Consider the following 18,669-nt stretch of genomic DNA (forward strand, 5'->3'; position numbering starts at 1 on the left):
ATAGCTTTTGGCCAGTGAGGTCTTTGGCAAAATTAGACGATGAACACACACATACACTCTCACACAAACGCAATTCGCGCTCTCGCTCTCTCTCTCTCTCTCTCTCTCTCTCTCTCTCTCACACACACACACACACACACACACACACACACACACACACACACACACACACACACAACTGCAGTCTCTGGCACCTGAGACCACACTGAGTGTGGCCTCATGTGCCAGAGACTGCAGTCGTGTGTATTGAGTTGCATTTGTGTGAGTGTGTGTATGCGTGTTTGATGTCTAACTTTGACGAAGGCCTTACTGGCCAAAAGCTATATTTATGGCAGCCTTTTTGTTGTGCCTATCTGCTATGCTGAGTAGCAACTTTCCTTTTCACACTATTGTTACATTCCATCCTGGATTTTCCATTGTTTGACTTTTGCATATATAAAGATTTAATTACATCAAAATTATGCAAGTAGTGAAGAAAATAAGTTCATTGTCTGTAACAAACAGTAAAAATTCAACAAAAAATAAATTTATAGCAGTATCTTAAAAACCCTGAGCAGGCAGGCCCGCGCGCGCGTGTGCTCTCTCTCTCTCTCTCTCTCACACACACACACACACACACACACACACACACACACACACACTGGTGTTGAAAATCTGGATCCTGTGTGGCAGTGGCAGTAACTTTGCTGATATGTTCTATCACTGTGTCGACTATGTCTTGTAGGCTTCCTCACTACTTGAAAGACTGCTAAGTTCTCTGCAGTTGGCTTGCTTTTGGACTCTCGTAGAGCAACCCACTTGTGTCAGAATACAGAGTGGCATTCACCACTATATCACAGGGTAGGCGGCATTTGTAGTTGACTAGCAGACTGTGATTTGGATTCTTCAGCTGTATGTTGCATCCTATTGGTAAAATGATCCACCGGTTTCTGGATGCTGTCACTGTGTTCAAGCTGGCATTGCTGTGTCGAGTCTACCTTTCTGAGCACCCATAATGGCAGTCACCTTTTCAGGCACTGCTGTGTCTGGCAGTTGAAACCAGTTTAGTAACTGATCAGTAATGTACAAGTCGTCAACTACTTCCCATTGAGCTGCTTGTGTATGGGCTGCAGAACGTACCGAGAGATGAACAGCCATGAACAATCCCATTGCAGGGCCACCCTGGTGGGACCACAACTCTTTTTGGGAAAATGTGCATGGCAAGCATGAGCCACAAGCTGTTGCAGTACTTTTTCCTTTTGTGTGCTGCAGTTTTGCTGTTTGACTATATATTTTTCTCTGACTTACTCTCTAGGACAGATTCCCTGTTGGCAACCCAGCTCACTTGTAGGATACTGATTATGGTTTTCCCCACTTTGATCACTTTATTTTATACCATATATTTTGGTTAACTTATGGTCAATCCCCACATTTGAGTTTTATCTTCTTAAACTCCTTTTACAGTGTGTTACCAGTGCATTTGGAATTCTTCAGGAACCTACATGGCAGTAGCCCCTTGACCATGCAGGTATTGCACTAGTGATCCCTGATGCCAAGGAGAAAGTGTCTTTCCAGTTGGGTACCCTCGGACTCAAAGCACTGGCCATCACGCAAAGTGGGCTTTGCTCTGGCTGAGTGACACCAATTGGCAAACCCCTCATTTGAAGTAGGCAGCATCGGGGTGAATATTTGACAGCAAGAAATGAGCACAGTTATCAGCTGGTGGCCTCAAGTCTCTGACAGTCTCTTCCAGCAAACCTCAATTCACTTTAGATCATTATGCCCCTAGGAACTTTCCCTCCTTGGCCATACCATGGGAGGAAAACAGAGCCAAGTGAGTTGCAGACACTACCATTAGTTGTTGGTTTGTACCCAAACAGATTGAGTGCACTTCCTCTCTACTAAGCCAATGTTCTTAGTGGAGTTTGGTGAACTTTCTTCCCTTTGTAAATTCTGAAGCAGTTCCATCTTAAGACAGCATATCCTCCCCTGTTTCAGGCGTTACTCTTTTGTAAACAACTTGGTGACATACTGCAACACCTCTTAAGAACCCAAGCATGGTACAAGGATCAATTTTTCCCTTGGACATAATGTTGTATATAGTTGAACATTTGGAAAGGCAAGGGATTTGCTTTATGTGTTGTGTACATTGAGACCAGACAACAAGGTTGACACCAGAGCATTCGTTCTCACTTTTGAGGGGGATTTGCTTTCAGTGGAGGTCAAAATCATGTTTTACCACTGCAGTATCAAGCCATATTTTCCACCCCTGATGTAGTACTTAGATTCCAGCACTTTAAGCATATGTCTTCCCAGTGCACAAATTTGAAATTTCACCATATGTGCTACCAGCTGTCTGTATCAATTGCTGGAATGACTCTCCCCAATTCCTGAAGTATGCAAAGGAACACAAAATCCAGGAACTGGCGGTTACAGATTGTCTCTCATATTTTGAAGCTCGGAAAAAATATGATTGTTTCTATCCATTCTCGTTGATATCAACTTTTGCCACAACTGGGGCCAGGTCATTTGCAGTACGTGTTGTATTTACTCCCTCATTGTTGACCTCTAGTAGTGGAGCTGCAAGCAACTAGTGACACGTTAGATGGATACGCTGTATTCGGCGAATATTTACTATTTGCACAATATACGAGAGAGAATTGTCAAAGGATGTGCTTCGATAAGTGCCGAAGTGATAAAGAATACCACTCAATCCATGATAAGAAGATTGCAGCATTGCATTGATACCAATGGTCATCACTTTGAACACCTTCTGTAAATGGACGTTCATGTCACCTTTCTGACATTTGTTGACCTTCAAAGACCTTGCTGGTACACATTATTCTATTCGTCTCGATAGCCGCTATCAGAAAATAAGTACCAAACTATAGCACCCCATTTAAGAAAACAAAGTTGATTTTCATATCTCTGAAGTGACCTCACATAGCAACAAAAAACCAACGTCATATTATGGCCCTCGTTGTCCTGTGCAACGTTTGTCCCACAAACTTTTCAGCTACTGTCATACATTTGGAGTTATTCTGGGTGGCAATAGTTAGTAACTCACCCTGTATGATGTGCTTTGTCCTATAAATTACTGATGATAAAAAGTAAACATATAGCAACAAATGCTAAATATCTCAAGAAAATGTATTCTAAAAGCTGTAAACAGTACCTGCAGTTGTCCAGAAATAGTTTAGTAACTCACTTCAAAATAGATAAATGAATTAATTGACAGTACGGCACAGCAGTAATTACATAAGGGCTATATAGTGCTGTACACAGTATTAATATTATTGTTTCTTTCCTTTCTCAGACATTATGTCTGGTTAAAAATGGAAAGTGACACGGACCTTGATCAAGCGTGACTTCTTTTTAACTGTACGGTATATGTTACATTACATTTAGGAATTTTCGAGTAATTGAACATTTATCAATAATTACAGATTTCTTAGTTGTATATATACGTTTGGGTGTAGCTGTATTGTGTTGATGTACTGGTGGATATTGTGTGTTATGACTCCTGTAGTTGATAGTATAATTGGTATAATGTCAACTTTATCCTGATGCCACATGTCCTTGACTTCCTCGGCCAGTTGGATGTATTTTTCAATTTTTTTCTCCTGTTTTCTTCTGTATATTTGTTGTATTGGGTATGGATATTTCGATTAGATGTGTTGATTTCTTCTTTTTATTGGTGAGTATGATGTCAAGTTTGTTATGTGGTGTTGTTTTATCTGTTATAATGGTTCTGTTCCAGTATAATTTGTATTCATCATTCTCCAGTACATTTTGTGGCGCATACTTGTATGTGGGAATGTGTTGTTTTATTAGTTTATGTTGTATGGCAAGTTGTTGATGTATTATTTTTACTACATCGTCATGTCTTCTGGTGTATTCTGTATTTGCTAGTGTTGTACATCCGCTTATGATGTGGTCTACTGTTTCTATTTGTTGTTTGCAAAGTCTGCATTTATCTGTTGTGGTATTGGGATCTTTAATAATATGCTTGCTGTAATATCTGGTGTTTATTGTTTGATCCTGTATTGCAATCATGAATCCTTCCGTCTCACTGTATACATTGCCTTTTCTTAGCCATGTGTTGGATGCATCTTGATCGATGTGTGGCTGTGTTAGATGATACGGTTGCTTGCCATGTAGTGTTTTCTTTTTCCAATTTACTTTCTTTGTATCTGTTGATGTTATGTGATCTAAAGGGTTGTAGAAGTGATTATGATATTGCAATAGTGTAGCCAATGTATTTATATGAGTGATTGATTTGTATATTTTGCTAGTTTCTGCTCGTTCTAGAAAGAATTTTCTTAAATTGTCTACCTGTCCATAATGTAGGTTTTTTATGTCAATAAATCCCCTTCCTCCTTCCTTTCTGCTTAATGTGAATCTTCCTGTTGCTGAATGTATGTAGTGTATTCTATATTTGTGGCATTGTGATAGTGTAAGTGTATTGAGTGCTTCTAGTTCTGTGTTACTCTATTTCACTACTCCAAATGAATAGGTCAATATTGGTTTAGCATAGGTATTTATAGCTTTTGTCTTGTTTCTTGCTGTCAATTATGTTTTCAGTATTTTTGTTAGTCTTTGTCTATATTTTTCTTTTAGTTCTTCTTTAATATTTGTATTATCTATCCCTATTTACTGTTTGTAAATCAATTGATTGCTGCATTCCTTACTCCTGAACTGGCAGAAACTGGAAAGACTTCAGGCTTTTAATGCTTTATGTCTGACCACAGTAACTAACAATAATAGTAGCAGTAATAATAATAATAATAATGTCTGAGAAAAGAAAGAATAATAATAATAATAACAACAACAACAACAACAAATAGAAACAGTAGACCACATCACAAGCGGATGTACAGTACTAGCAAATACAGAATACCCCAGAAGACATGACAATGTAGCAAAAATAATACATCAACAACTTGCCATACAACATAAACTAATAAAACAATACATTCCCACATACAAGTATGCACCACAAAATGTACTGGAGTATGATGAACACAAATTATACTGGAACAGAACCAGTATAACAGATAAAACACCACCACATAACAAACCTGAAATCATACTCACCAATAAAAAGAAGAAATTAACACAACTAATCGAAATATCCATACCCAATACAACAAATATACAGAAGAAAACAGGAGAAAAAAATTGAAAAATACATCCAACTGGCTGAGGAAGTCAAAGACATGTGGCATCAGGATAAAGTTGACATCATACCAATTATACTATCAACTACAGGAGTCATACCATGCAATATCCACAGTAGATCAACGCAATACAGCTACATCCAAACATATATATACAACTACAGAAATCTGTAATTATTGATACATTTCAATTACCCGAAAGTTCCTAAATGTAATGTAACATATACCGTACAGTTAAAAGGAAGTCACGCTTGATCAAGGTCCGCGTCACTTTCCATTTTTAACCAGACATAACATCTGAGAAAGGAAAGAAATAATAATAATAATAATAATAATAATAATAATAATTACACTCAGGGGTAATGGTCTAAGAAAGGTTGGGAACCACTGGTCCAAGAGAACAGTGTCCCGCAGAGCTTTCTGCTGAGTTTTACCCCGTCTCATCGTCATCAGTGAGCTAGGATCTCCGTTGGAACCACACCTCCACAATGTATGTTGACAACTTTTGCATTTGGCATAGCTCCCAGTCTGTAGCCTTGGTTGAACACCAGCTCAAAGGCACTATCCAAAGTGTGTCTGTTTGAACCCTTTTTCATAGCTTCCAGTTCTCTCCCATAAAACCTCCTGCGGGTCCAGGGTAAGAATAGGCCCGAGGCCTGTCGTAAGAGGCGACTAAAAGGAGTTTCAACCGTTTCGGCCTTCCATGTGATGGTCCCCCTTGGAGTTTGACCTCCATTTTTCAAAATTCTACAGAAGTACGAGGCTTTTGGGGAAGGACGCCTTACGTGGTGTACCACTGGTCCTCAGTGCACTAAGACCTTGGCACTCAGCATTGTACCGGCGTTGTAACCATACCCACTATTCCTCAAATTGGGCCTAAACGCCTGATGGGTTGTACAAGTTATGCCCATAGTGCGTCCCCATCTGCACCTATGATCATGATGGACTTTCCATGGCACCAGAAATCCAGCACGGTAGCCAGCCCGTTGTGGTGGGGTCGTCATGTACCCTCTAGGTTGTAGCCCCCTGACAACACAGGGATCGTACTGCCGATACCTGAGCTGCACCCTCCCCACGTCGGCCAAGGAGTAGATGCCCGTCTCCTTGGGGCATCAGGACTCCCGGCAACGGTCATCCTGCCAGGTGGCCCTTGCTGAGGCTGGGTGGCGCCGTGGGGAGAGCCCCTGGTCGGAGTGGGTGGTATCGGGGCGGACGTTTCGCAGATGAAACGTTAACACGTATCAGTTCGCTCTGCGGCCGAGTCTTTCAAAAGGAAAGGTACTGTCTCTAGTTCTGGTTCTCCTGCCCTTTCCCCCTTGGCCACTCCCTGGGAGGAGGGACAGGCCCGCCGGCTTGGGGCGAAGTACTTCCCCCGCTATTTGGTCTGTTCTCGAACCGATGGGGGGACGTTCGCCACCTCCAAGCCCATGTTCTTTGTTCAGCACATTGAGGACATCTTCGGGGAGATCGAGGCTCTCAGTAAGATGCGTTTGGGGTCCGTTCTTATAAAGACCACCTCTGCCATACAGTCGGCGGCGCTCCAGGCGTGCGACCGCCTAGGGGACATCCCAGTGTCCATTGTCCCGCATCTGGCAGTAAATAGGACGCAGGGGGTTATTTTTCATCGGGACCTCCTGCTGCAATCTGATGAGGAGCTCAGGGCCAACCTGGAGCGCCGAGGCGTGCATTTCGTCCGGCGAGTCCAGCGCGGCCCCAAAGACCATCGCATCGACACTGGGGCCTTTATCCTCGCCTTCAAGGGGGACGTTCTCCCGGAGAAGGTAAAGGTGATGTGCTACCGGTGCAACGTGCGACCTTACATCCCGCCTCCTATGCGCTGTTTTCGGTGTTTGCGCTTTGGGCACATGTCGTCACGGTGTGAGGCTGAGCCCCTTTGTGGTGATTGTGGATGTCCTCTTCGTGAGGAACATACATGCACCCCACCACCTCGGTGCGTTAATTGTCCTGGCATCCACTCGCCTAGATCATCAGACTGCCCCGCATATCAGAAGGAGAAGAAGATACAAGAACTCAAAACTTTGGATCGTCTCTCTTATTCTGAGGCCAGGAAGAAGTATGACCGCCTCCATCCCATGCCGTTGACCACTTCGTTTGCCTCAGTTGTGTCCACTCCTTCCGCGGTATCCTCACCCCTATCCTGTCCCCCCTCGGCCTCCTCCCCCCATCCGGGATCTCTGCCTCCGCCTCCCAAATCCCTCCCTTCCAAATCCTCCTCCCCCGTGACCCCCGCCCCCTCTGCCCCAGGGGCCACCCTTCCCCCCCCCCGCCTGATGAGAAGCGATCCTCTTCTCAGGCGTCCATCGGGGAAACGTTCGAGACCCCAGCTTCCGAGGTCCAGCGTTCCAAAACAGACCCCGCGTGTGAGGACCTTCTTCGGGTCCAGCCCACCATCCCTGTGCCTCCTCGGACTTCCAAGAAGGCCTCCAAGAAGAAGTCTCTATCCCCCTCTCCACCCCGGCACGTTTTGTCTGACGCTCCATCCGTGAATCGCTGCTCCCAGCTGTCCTCAGTTTCGCCGGGACGCTCTGCTGCCAGGCGCTCAGCTGGCCTCTCGTCAGCAAATGATGCTGCCCCTCCTACACCACCAGGGACAGCGGCCGCAGCTGGCGACGACTCGATGGAACAGGATCCGCCTCCCGCCGGTTGTAGCGTTGTTCCCTCGAAACCTGGCCCTTCGCGGCCGTTGAGGTGGCCAGCTCTTCCCCCGTCTCGTTCCCCCTCTTTTTTGACTAGCGATGGCCTTGTTACATTGGAACATAAGAGGTATTCGATCTAATCGGGAGGAATTACAAGTGCTCCTCCGCCTGCACTGTCCGCTCGTCCTTGGTCTCCAGGAAACCAAGTTGCACCCGACTGACCGTATTGCCTTTACCCACTATACCTCGGAGCGGTATGACCTCACCCCTGTGGACGGTATCCCAGCTTATGGTGGGGTCATGTTGCTCGTTCGGGACGATGTCTATTACCATCCCATCACATTGACCACCCCACTCCAAGCAATAGCTGTCCATATTACTCTTTCTGCTTTTACTTTTTCAGTTTGTACCATCTACACTCCATCGTCATCCGCTGTTAGTCGGGCTGACGTGATGCACCTGATTGTTCAGCTTCCCCCGCCGTTTTTATTGTTTGGGGACTTCAATGCCCATCATCCCCTTTGGGGCTCTCCTGCATCCTGTCAAAGAGGCTCACTCTTGGCGGATGTCTTCAACCATCTCAATCTCGTGTGCCTCAATACTGGCGCCCCGACTTTCCTCTCGGACTCTACTCATACCTACTCCCACTTGGACCTCTCGATCTGTTCTACCACTCTTGCCCGTCGGTTCGAGTGGTATGTCCTTTCTGACAACTATTCGAGCGACCACTTCCCCTGTGTCATTCGTCTCCTGCACCACACCCCATCCCCACGTCCTTCGAGCTGGAACATACCGAAAGCTGACTGGGGACTTTACTCCTCCCTGGCAACCTTTCCGGACCACGATTTTCTCGGTTGTGACAGTCAGGTCGAATACCTCACAGCTGTTATCATCAATGCTGCTGAAAGTTCCATTCCTCGTACTACCTCTTCTTCACATCGCGTTTCCGTCCCCTGGTGGAACGAGGCTTGTAGAGATGCTATCCGTGCTCGACGACATGCTTTACGCACCTTTCGCCACCATCCTACGTTGGCGAATTGTATTGGATACTAACGACTCCGAGCGCAATGCCGTGGAGTCATCAAAGACAGCAAAAAAGCTTGTTGGGCCTCTTTCACCAGCTCCTTTAACAGTTTTACTCCCTCTTCTGTCGTATGGGGTGGCCTGCATCGGCTGTCGGGCATTAAGGCCCACTCCTCGGTACCTGACCTGACCTCAGGTAATGAGGTCCTCGTTGATCCTGTGGCTGTCTCCAACGCCTTCGGCCGGTTTTTTGCGGAGGTTTCAAGCTCCGCCCATTACCACCCTGCCTTCCTTCCATAGGAAAGAGGCAGAAGAGGCTCGGCGACCTTCCTTCCACTCGCTGAATCTGGAAACTTATAATGCCCCCTTTACTATGCGGGAACTTGAACGTGCGCTTGCACTGTCCCGGTCCTCTGCTCCGGGGCCAGATGCCATTCACGTTCAGATGCTGGCACACCTTTTTCCGGCGGGCAAAAGCTTCCTTGTTCGTACCTACAATCGCGTCTGGACCGAAGGTCAGGTCCCCATGTGTTGGCGTGACGCCGTCGTCGTTCCTATACCCAAACCCGGGAAGGATAGACACCTTCCCTCTAGTTACCGCCCCATTTCTCTTACAAGCTGTGTTTGTAAGGTGATGGAGCGCATGGTTCATGCTCGGTTAGTTTGGATTCTTGAATCTCGACGGCTACTTACCAATGTCCAATGCGGCTTTCGTCGCCACCGCTCTGCTGTCGACCACCTTGTGACCTTGTCGACGTTCATCATGAACAACTTTTTGCGAAGGCGCCAAACGGTAGCCGTGTTCTTCGATTTGGAGAAGGCTTATGATACCTGTTGGAGAGGAGGTATCCTCCACACTATGCACAGGTGGGGCCTACGCGGTCGCCTGCCCCTTTTTATTGATTCCTTTAAAACGGATCGAAAGTTTAGGGTACGTGTGGGTTCCGTATTGTCTGACGTCTTCCTCCAGGAGAACGGAGTGCCTCAGGGCTCCGCCTTGAGTGTAGCCCTTTTTGCCATCGCGATCAATCCAATTATGGATTGCATTCCACCTAATGTCTCAGGCTCTCTCTTTGTCGATGACTTCGCGATCTACTGCAGTGCCCAGAGAACATGCCTCCTGGAGCGCTGCCTTCAGCGTTGTCTAGACAGCCTATACTCATGGAGCGTGGCAAATGGCTTCCGGTTCTCTGAAGAGAAGACGGTTTGTATCAACTTTTGGCGATATAAAGCGTTCCTTCCGCCATCCTTACATCTCGGTCCCGTTGTTCTCCCATTCGTGGAAACAACTAAGTTTCTAGGGCTCACGTTGGACAGGAAACTGTGTTGGTCTCCGCATGTCTCTTATTTGGCGGCCCGTTGTACACGTTCCCTTAATGTCCTCAGAGTTCTTAGTGCTTCATCTTGGGGAGCGGATCGCACTGTCCTGCTTCACTTGTATCGGTCCATAGTCCGATCGAAGCTGGATTATGGGAGCTTCGTCTACTCATCTGCTTGGCCATCCCTCTTACGCCGTCTCAACTCCATCCACCATCGGGGGTTACGTCTTGCGACCGGGGCCTTCTACACTAGTCCTGTCGAGAGTCTTTATGCTGAAGCTGCCGAATTACCATTGACCTACTGGCGCGACATACTGCTGTGTCAGTATGCCTGCCTGCTGTTGTCTATGCCCGACCACCCCTCTTACCAGTCCTTCTTCGCTGATTCTCTCGACCGTCAGTACGGGTTGTATGTGTCTGCCCTGCTGGCCCCCGGAGTCCGCTTCCGTCGCCTTCTTCGACAATTGGATTTTGCCCTCCCTACCACCTTCAGAGAGGGTGAGAGCCCGACACCACCTTGGCTCCAGGCTTCGGTTCATATTTATCTCGACCTCAGCTCACTCCCGAAGGAGGGTACTCCGGCTGCAGTGTATTGCTCACAGTTTGTCGAACTTCGTGCTCGACTTGCCGGTCACACCTTTATTTACACCGATGGCTCCAAAACTGACGATGGTGTCGGCTGTGCCTTTGTCGTCGGGGCCGCCACCTTTATATACCGGCTCCTCGACCAATGTTCCAGCTTTACGGCCGAGCTTTTTGCTCTCCATCAGGCCATTCAGTATGCCCGCCGCCACCGCCATTCATCGTATGTACTCTGCTCTGACTCACTCAGTGCTCTTCAGAGCCTTGGAGCTCCCTATCTGGTCCATCCCTTGGTTCAACGGATACAGCAGTCCCTCCATTCTTTCGCTGATAGTGGTTCTCCTGTCAGCTTTCATGGGGTTCCCGGACTTGAAGGAGTGCCTGGGAATGAGGCTGCGGATGCTGCAGCCAAGGCTGCAGTCCTCCTGCCTCGGCCAGCCTCCCATTGTGTCCCGTCATCTGACGTTCGTGGGGATGTTTGTAAGAGGCTTGTGTCGTTGTGGTGGGATGCTTGGTCATCCCTCCAAGGAAACAAGCTCCGGGCAGTAAAACCGCTCCCAACTGCTTGGACAACCTCCTCCCGACCATCTCGGCGAGAGGAGGTCCTTCTGACCAGGTTGCGGATTGGGCATTGCCGGTTTAGCCACCGGTACCTGCTCTCCAGTGACCCAGCCCCGCAGTGCCCTTGTGGTCAGGCATTAACAGTGCGCCATGTTTTATTGTCGTGTCCCCGCTTTAGTCAATCTCGTGTTGCCCTGTCCCTGCCATCTACTTTACCGGATATTTTAGCTGATGATGCTCGAGCAGCTGCTCATGTTCTGCGTTTTATAACTTTGACTGGCTTTTCCAAAGACATCTAACCTTTTTACTTATTTTATTTGCATCTTTGTCAGGTCTTTCTGGTGTCCCCCCCTCCCCTTGAGTTTTACTAGATTCCATGTGCTCTAACAACAGTGACTGGGCGCTAATGACCTCAGTAGTTGAGTGCCCTTAAACCCCCCCAAAAAAAAAAAAAAAAAAAAAAAAAAAAAAAAAAAAAAAAAAAAAAAAAAAAAATCTCTCCCATAAAGATGCTAGTTCATTTGTCGAGTACCCTTGTCCATGCTGACTGTGACACTTCTTGGGTACCCACAGCTTGGACATTGCTGCATAGTCTAGATTTTTGGGACTCCTCTTCAATAAGAAGCTGATATGGCTGCCCCATATTTGTCAACTAAAGTTGAAGGATTAACACTCTCTGCTTCCTTGCCTCTTTGAGTGCATATTTTCTTCTTTCCTCAGTATTTTCGAGGCTCTGGTCTTGGTTCAATTGAACTATGGTTGCCAGTGGCATCTTCAGCTTTCAAATTGTTGGACTCAGACCATCATAATGTAGTAAAACTGGCTACTGGCACCTTCCAGACTAATCCCATAGGCAGTCTCCTAGCTCCACCCTCCAGTTCCAACAGTACCAACTCATTCTCATTTATGCAATCACCGTCCAACAATTTCCTAATCATCCAACTTATAAAATTCTTTTTGCATACAAGGGGCATTGACTCCTTGAGACCGCCATTGAGTGGGCTCACCAGTTGGAATGCGCCTCACAGGCCATTAGTACCAATCTGTTTGATCTATTTCAAGGACCTAAAGTTTCATTCACTCTCATGACCTTTATGTGTCATTTACAATGATGGCTCAAAAATTATTAATAGGATGGGATATGGTTTTACATCTTCTGCTGGTTAACAACATTTGCTGCCAGGAACATGTAGTATTTTTATGGCAGACCTGATAGCCATTAACAGAGCCCTAAACGTTATTAAACGGACCTTTCTCAACTGCAATTTAATTTGCAGTGACTCAATGAGTAATCTCCAAGCTATTGTTCAATATTACTTACATCATCCTTAGATAAGTGCTATTCATGACCTTCTCTCTGACCTTAGTCATACTTCTTCTGGATTCCAAGGCATGGGGGTATCCCACGGAACGAAATGGCCAACCATTTGGCTAGAGAAGCAATTACTCACCCAAGATTTCCATTGATGATCACAGGTGTGCATTTGTGGGTGAAGGCAAGGCATTTCCTCTCTTGGAGACGAAACAAAATCTGGTGAGCCACCGCCCCCTCCTGTAAACTACTAAGGTAGACTACTGCTGCTTGCTCCTCCTCCTCCTCCTGTTTCTCCCTGAAGGAATCCACTGTCCTGTGTCATATTCACATCCAGTTTCATTTTGTGCATCATCTTCAGTGTTTCAGGAAAGCCTGCAGCTGTGTCATTCATGATTTAGATAATGTCACAGACTGTACCTCACATCCTTGGGGACTGCCACCTCCTCCTGGCTCTGCATGTGAAACATGGTCTTTTGGATTCTTTACTTCTAATATTGGTAGACAGCCTGTGGGCAATTGAACTGGTTCCCTGTTTTCTCTTTGAATATGGTTTTTATTCTCAGATATAAAGTTTTAAAATACTTTTGGGTTGGGGTGGAGCAGGGTGGTTGGGTTTGGGCACCTCCTCTCTCATGCTGCATATGGAGGGGGGGGGGACTGTCAACCCTATCCCCTTTGCCAACTGCCTTGGTCATCTATCAGTTTAATGTGTTTTAATTGCTTGTAAATGGGGGAGGTTCTTTTTCTGTTGCACACTCCAGTGAATAGTGGGGGCTGTTCCCCTGTTTAATACTTTGACGATAATGGATTGGGGGCAGGACAGCTATAGGAAGCATGACTTCTGTCACATGCAGACCAGCTCTTGACTTGATTATTTCTCTCACCTAACTTTAATGTCAATCCAACTGATATCCATTATGTTTTCATCCTTCTCATGTTTAATGTTGCAGAACTCCCAGTTAGAAGGTCTTTACTCTGCATCTGTCATCTTCCCTATTGGGTTGACTGGTAGTCAGATGCGTATGGAGTTTCTGTCACCACAGATGAATCCTGGGATACCCCTCTATTGCTCTGACCTATGAACCAGCCATACCCATGTACTTTTATGTATTTTTAAGTCATTTAGCAGCTCTGGCATCAGTATTACTTCAGAGGCCTCAGTTTTACCGCTCCTACATACATTAATAGTTAGATCAAATTTATGGCTGACACTAACTCTTGATTAACATTCTGACAACTTTGCTGTTTAATTCCTTAGATTACAGTCAGCAAACTACCCTTTACAGGGCTGAAGTGCATACTCTGCCAATCCTGTCCAGTAGACATATATAGTGACATAAGAGGTTCTCAAACAGCTATACACCTGTATACCCCTGAGGCATGTAGTTGCTGAACTCCAAACCACATCATGTGTGTTAAAATCCCCACGTAGGAGGTATCATTGAAGTAATTTAATAATGTGTGCTGTGAAAGCTTCTTGGTATGGAACTTCATGCGGGGCATGTAAAGTGAACTTAGTGGTCTATGATATCTGTCCACTGATACAGTGATTGCTTGTAAACTGGCTGTGAGTGGAGAGGCAAGGAGAGGTATACATTGTTTACTAACATAGCCAATCCTCCTTTGTAATTTCCCCATTTCTGTGGAGTTTGTAACCATGTAATGTGAGGGGTGGGGAGGGGGGGAGGGGGGGGGGGGGGAGTTTAAATTGAGTGTCTTGGAGACGTATGCACATTGGTTTTCCCTGGACTCGAAGTCATAACAAGTCAACTTGTGACCTCAACCCAGTACTATGGTAGCTAATGTAGTGGTGTGGTTTCTCTCTCTTTTTTCCCCTTCCATTCTTACAAAGTGGAGAGTTTGCTGCAGAGGATGGGAGGGTTATTTGAACATTAATGTTCATACTGTACCATACCATCTTTCTACATTATCCTTCAGACGTGTCAGACAGGAGCAAGGTTGCATGATGTAATGGTTTTGTACTGTATGTTTCTGCACAGTTGTTCATAGCCCTTTTCTTGGATTTTGCAGATGGTGACAAAACTATTATACCAAAACAACACATTTTGCTTCTCCTTTTGTGTCTGAATTGAAGATAAATGTTCTCTCAACTGTATGCTCCACCACCAATGCTGTTTCTGTTAATCAGTGGCATATAAGTGCAGTTAGTTCACACACAAGTGGAGTGTTTCCTTGGTGTATAACCAAACTGAATCTATAACGTGTCACCAGCACTTTGCATCCCACAGTGATGTTCATTAAATATCAACTTAAGTACAGTTTGTTCCCTAACTCATTGCGTGCCCTTTTTTTATAATTTTTCTGACTTCATTCTCACCTTCATTTTCCCACTGCTGTTGTGAGGCACTGGTGTCCAGTTACAGTATGTCCCTGCAGCTAACAACACTTTTACTATAAATCAGGCCTGTATGTAACTGTAGTTACAGCATAGTGTCCTAGAGATTTAGCATTTAATAGCTTACTTATTGGGGCAGCTGTTGCTGTCCTGGCTAGAAGTGTGCTGGCTTGTGGCCTTTTAACAGATTTTAGTGACTAAGTCCCTTTATTGCATAATTGATTTAAAAAGGTGACAGTTTCTCAAAACTTACTTCCTCTGTTTTAGTAACAATAAATACATCTGTTCTGTTACTAATGTTTTTTAGTATAGTCTTTGTAGACCTCTCTAGTGGATTAGCCACATGAGGTGTCTTGTTTGTCTAGGTGTGATTACTGCCCAGTAACCCACCTGAACTGCTAGGAATGTTTCTAAATCGTATAGGATCCATTAATGTCCCAGGGGGTGGCCATTAATGAGTAAATCGCCACAAAAGCCATCTGCACACTTTGAGACTGACTTGCCTTTAAAGAGGTTTCTACCATCCCCATGATTTGTGCGACTAAGCAAAGATCCTCACTCCTTGTGGCAATATTCCAACTGCATCACACAGTGACTACTGAAGTGTGCACAGTCTACAGTTACAGAAGACTGACAGTACCCCCCCTCCCCCCTCCTGTTTGGGTACCATGGATTTGCCACATCTGTATCCAGCCAAAAGCTGAGTTCTCTTAGGTGCTCACCATTTGGCACAATGCAGGAGACACCTGTGGCTCATTAAATGCCACGAACATCGTGAGCATTTCTTCACATGAGACCTGTCCTACTTGCTGTAGTGCACCTATTTCAGTGGTTAGTGTACTTATGCAGCTGTGCACTGATATTCTCCACAAAAGTCTGGTTTTGTAGTTAACATATATTTTTTTATTTTGTTATGAGCCTTTGCGTCTGTTGTTTGCAATACATGCAAGACATAATAAACTTATAGACTCTACCTGTTTTAAACCATAAGGCTCAACTTGGGCATTATCACGTAATTTTTAAAGCATCAGTTATTCACATTTTCTCATTTGTGATTTCTTTTCTCCACTACTTCCCACAACAAAACATCCAGAAACTAGAACAAGCCAGCTGGTGACAATAATCACTATTTATAAAAGTTTTATATTTACATGTATCTTCCTTTGTTTCCAAGACACATCCTTTTCAGTACAAAGTAGTATAGACCAACTGTTATTACAGAAATGGCCCTCAGTCACAGCCTGCAAGATGGTGTCTCACAGCCAGTCTGGACCTATTGAACTCATCTAAAGCCATGGCCACTGCACCTGGAAACTGACGGAAAGTCAAAAGCTGCAGGAGAGTCTGCAATAGGTGGGTCCTGTTGAAGACATGGTCCAAGAACTGCAACAAATTTGCAACTAACAGTTATCCGTAAATATAAGCAGTCCCCAAACTCTGATCTGTGACTTAGATGGGCTTGAGAGATGGTTAGCATCAAGTGCTGTCAGGTGCAGCTGCTGACCAACAAGCTCCTGCAATCTGGCAACAGACTGCACCACTAAGTGCCCTTTATTTCCAAGGAAACCACCGGTACAAAGTGCTGTTAGTCTTCCCCGGAGTCACTTTGTGGCCAAGTGTACCACTTAGAAAACTCAAAATGACAGCAGAACGTTTAGACGGGGCAGCTCGTGGAGCTCCCCTGCTGTACGTTTGATGATATTGGAATGTCACAATCATTTTTACACCCTGACACAGCATTGGGTATACTGTCTCTGCAACAATTGGGCCTGAGATGGCACACATGTGATGTAATTTTGCAGCCTCCGTAGCCATACAGTTAGCATCATTGCCTTCACTGTGGAATCATACACTTTTGATTCCTGGTATGTCCTCAAATTAAGATCTAGAAAGAGGTCAACTCAGCCTCGCGAGGCAAAATGAAGAGCTGCTTGAATAAAGATGCAACAGTACCATCATAATTCATATGCTTGCAATAAAGGCTAGAGGGACTGGCAACACGCTGATAATATATCCCACAGTCCTAGATCATTTCTCATATTGAACATGTAGGCAGCATTCAGCCAGTCAAAATGGCCCTGAGGCCTAATCTGTGGGTGGTGTTTATTTCAGTTTAGTTCACTCAATCTAGTACTGTTATCACCAAGAAGCTGAAGGAAAATTAATTTTGTTTCCAGACATTGAGAATGTGAAAATGGTGTTAGCGAAGGTACTGTTGAACTCATGCGGACATTCTACCTCAAAATTATAAATGTCTGTTGTACGTAAATTACAGTTATAACAGGTACCTCGTAAGGTCATAAATCTGAAATTTGGTAAGTAAATTGGAAGCAGTTCAAGAATATTCACTGAAATTGAAATTTAACTTGGTTCATGTCCACCATGCCCAATAAAAGCTGTCAATTCAAGCTATTGAATTAGTTTGAATAAATTTTACGTATTATATTTGGTAGACTCTCAATCCTTACGATACTTATCAGATCACAGCAACTAAATGTTCTCTTGTCGAAGAGAAATTCAGTCCAGAAAACTAATAAGTTATGAGACAGAATTGCTGGCCAGCACCTGCTTTTAGTACCACCAATAAACACATATATATCAAAGTAAAAGGGATACATTACCAAGCCTTTGGAGTCAATATATCCTTCTTCATGGAGGAAAGGGGCGGGTTACTCAGACTTGACTCCTTCCTGATTGAGGAACTATTAGTTCTGATAGTTCCCTTTTACTTTAATATTTGTCTATTGATGGTACTATAAATCCTGCCAGCAACTCTGTCTCATGATTTATTAAATTTTGTTATAAATAAAACGAATGCTTCATAACTTAGTCTTGGTCTGATATACAATAATGTAGAAAATGTTAAACCATTTTCTTTCCATTTTCCTGATAATGAAAATTCAGAGGTGATTTGTTAGTGCTATTGCCTACAGCTGTTCCTTTAACCTCAGTGCTGGTCAGGAGATATAGACACATGTACTGAACACTCCTCCTCCTCCTCCTCCTCCTCCTCCTCCTACGTCCCCTCACCCCACCCTCCCCCTCTCTGTGTCCATCTCTTTCTCCCTCAGTCAATCAGCCTCATCCTCCCACCACTACTTATCTATCTCCATTTCCACATTCTCTTTCTCTCTTCATCCCCTCCTCCACCTCTCTTTGTCCATTTTCTCTGCCCCCTCTCTCTGATCATATCCTCCTCACCTCTCTTTTCATCTCTGCCTCGCTCCTTCCTTTCCCACTTGCCCATCACCTCTCTAAACCTTCTGCCTGCCTCATGCATCTCCTCCTCCTCCACTCTCTCTGTCTATTTCCTTCTTCTCGTCGCTCTGACCATCCCCTCTACTACCCATCTCAACCTGTCCCCAGCCATGTTCATTGCCATGTTTAAGCCCTGCAATACAGTTCAATAAAGCAGGCCAATACTACTTGCACAATATACTTGCCATACAGGCCAGGCTACACATTAAGGGCTTGAAAAATCATTAATTTCTTCCTGACGTGCAGGCCGCCATGCAAAGGAGGTTGATAAAGCAGACTGATACTACTCCAACATAACACGCCTATCAAGCAGGGTGACCTACACGTTGGGGCCCAGAAAACCGTCTCTTGCCCCTAACATGTAGGCTGCACTGCAAAGCAGCTTGATTTGACTGGCCGGTACTGTTCCCACACAACATGCCTGTCATGCAAGGCAGCC

The 18,669-nt window shown here is 45.1% G+C and overlaps 1 protein-coding gene across 10 annotated transcripts in view; it reads left to right on the forward strand.

Annotated features, from left to right (window-relative positions):
* LOC124803764 (peptidyl-prolyl cis-trans isomerase FKBP65-like) overlaps nucleotides 1-18,669 on the forward strand; it is a 43,837-nt gene that overhangs the window by 17,633 nt on the left and 7,535 nt on the right. For 2 of the 10 annotated variants that reach the window (XM_047264698.1, XM_047264702.1), the window contains exon 2: nucleotides 16,194-16,325. The exons of the other annotated variants lie outside the window; for them this stretch is intronic. The gene's annotated coding sequence lies outside the window, so the exon portion shown is untranslated. The remainder of the gene's footprint in view (nucleotides 1-16,193; nucleotides 16,326-18,669) is intronic. 10 annotated transcript variants of the gene reach the window in all.

This window comes from Schistocerca piceifrons, chromosome 1, assembly GCF_021461385.2.
Source record: "Schistocerca piceifrons isolate TAMUIC-IGC-003096 chromosome 1, iqSchPice1.1, whole genome shotgun sequence".
Classification (NCBI taxonomy): domain Eukaryota; kingdom Metazoa; phylum Arthropoda; class Insecta; order Orthoptera; family Acrididae; genus Schistocerca; species Schistocerca piceifrons.